The sequence below is a fragment of the Dermacentor variabilis genome, chromosome 5 (genome assembly GCF_050947875.1).
Source record: "Dermacentor variabilis isolate Ectoservices chromosome 5, ASM5094787v1, whole genome shotgun sequence".
Lineage (NCBI taxonomy): Eukaryota > Metazoa > Arthropoda > Arachnida > Ixodida > Ixodidae > Dermacentor > Dermacentor variabilis.
This window is the reverse complement of record NC_134572.1, coordinates 108,174,492-108,176,508: the sequence shown is the minus strand read 5'-3', so window position 1 is coordinate 108,176,508 and position 2,017 is coordinate 108,174,492. Positions and strand designations below refer to the sequence as shown.

Sequence of the window (2,017 nt, the reverse complement as noted above, 5' to 3'; positions counted from 1 at the left end):
AGAGAGGAAGCATTAGTTCAACATTGATTCCGCGTTCGATTTCACATCTTACGAAGGTACACGCGGCATTCCGCTATACGCGCCTTCGTGCTAAAGTACGAAACAAACGTTCCCTAACAAGCGCAAGTGCGCGTTCTTGGAAACAACGAAGAATAAGCTCACGCGATTGGTCCGAGATGGTTGCTTTCTCCGGTGCTCGCCGCTCGACTTTCGCGTGGCGCCGTCCCTGTACACTCTAGGGTCGCTTGACGCCAGAGAGGGCAAGATCGCGCAAGTAGCACGATGGAGGGTCGCCTATTCAAGAGGTTCTTTGAGTGGCCGGGATGTGTGGGCCACGACAGTTGCCGTGTTTACTCGAAGCTAAGCGTCGTTTTCTCCGACTCCGTGTACCGGGTGGCAAAAGTGAGAGAGGGTATTCATGTCCGAAGACACGGAAGCTGAGGGAAATAAACAGTATCGTAATGTTCAACGCACTGTAGTTTTAAATCTTTCTTGGCGAGTTACCAGCACTTTTACATGCCGGGTATGCTTCTAGTCTCTTTCGTGTGCCGATCCCGGAGATAGTGCAATCTAAAGAAAAGTATGCGCCAGTGCCGAAGGTCGATGTGGTACCAGATTTCCCAGTGGCATCGGTGGTATCGGTATCGGCGATAACGGAGTATTGATACCGGTGGTGCACCACCCTGCAGTACCACCGCACTGTGGTGGCGGTACCGCCATGCGCTGGTAGCGGTGGTAAGATGAGCGTTTTCACATTATTCCTTCGTGGCAGCCGTGTTTCGAGACGCTGTCGCTGAGACGCTGCGCTTGTAGTCGAAGACGTAGATGCTACCGTTTGAGACGCTGGGAACATCTGATTGAATTTTATGGTTCACTCAACTTATCCTCACCCTCAGCTCTCTCGGGAAGACATTGTATTTCATTGGCGTCAACTAGAGGTTGGATCTCCCTACAGTTTGGTGTTTTTTTTCTTTTTACAGCGGAGCACTCTATGGCTAGGATCCGGAAAACAATGTTCCGAGTTGTTGACAAAAACAAATTATCGTGTGGGCCGATCCTGGAAATAGTGCAGAAAGGGTCCAAATTCAATGGCACGTACCCCTGTGGGCCCGGGAGCCTGTAACGCGCCTTTGAACTACCTTGGTCACACGTGGGACCCGAAGAGGTCCCATGCACAAGGGTATAAGAACAGATGTTTTTGAAAAAAAAAAATGTTATTGTACAACTTTTTCACCACGCCAACCACGCTAACGCGCTAGTACCAATGCTCGCGCGTTCGTCGTCGTCGTTTTCTTCCACAAGTTGTTTCGTTGTGCAAAAAAACTATTATCATCAGCAATGGCTCGAGCGTCGTCGTCTTCCCCAGGTGGCTCCGTTGCGGCTCATCATTCCAGCGTAGAATTTCACTTCTGTCGTCGTAACGGGGATTCCACGTATCGCCACGACGACCACAGGTTAGGACAATAAAAACGTTTGTATTTTTGTTCAATCTGGGTCACCTCTGTGTCGTGCGCCAAACAGCTTCGCTGGTCACGCACCTTCACAGAGTAGAATGACTCTGAATATTTTCTGCAAGGAAGCTGAATATTATACACTTAAACAGCGTTTTAAGCGTGAGGGAAAGAAAAATGACCCGCTGCGGTGCGTGCGTCACGCGTTCCGCAGGTGAACACGAGGTCACGGGTTCGATACCCGGCCGCATTTTGATTTGAGTTATATGGGGGAAAAACGCTCGTGTACTTATGTGCACACTAAAAGTGATTCGGAGACCTCTACTACAGTGGCTCTCATTATAGTCTTGTGGCGTTACTTTGGAATGTTAAACCGCATGGATATCCATGATTCAATGATCAGTGAGTGAATTGCGATCGGTAAGCTAAACCTTGCCGTGGCCGGTGTTGCCAACTGTATACAGACAAGTCCCGAAACGTAGAAACTTTTTTCTCATCCTACAGGCACACCCTGCCACCTTTTCTGCAGAAGACATCGTGACTTGTGTAAGTCCTGGAATCATTGG

At 49.3% G+C, this 2,017-nt stretch overlaps 1 protein-coding gene and 1 long non-coding RNA gene across 2 annotated transcripts in view; one reads left to right on the top strand and one right to left on the bottom strand.

Moving 5' to 3' along the window:
- The window catches only part of LOC142583023 (glutamate-gated chloride channel-like), a 24,753-nt gene extending 24,509 nt beyond the window's left edge, over nt 1–244 (bottom strand). The window contains exon 1 of the mRNA XM_075693256.1: nt 163–244. The gene's annotated coding sequence lies outside the window, so the exon portion shown is untranslated. The remainder of the gene's footprint in view (nt 1–162) is intronic.
- Nucleotides 1–1,470, top strand: part of LOC142583027 (uncharacterized) — a 38,775-nt gene extending 37,305 nt beyond the window's left edge. The window contains exons 3-4 of the long non-coding RNA XR_012828533.1: nt 981–1,180; nt 1,367–1,470. This is a non-coding gene — a long non-coding RNA (uncharacterized LOC142583027). The remainder of the gene's footprint in view (nt 1–980; nt 1,181–1,366) is intronic.
- Nucleotides 1,471–2,017: the final 547 nt, after the last annotated feature.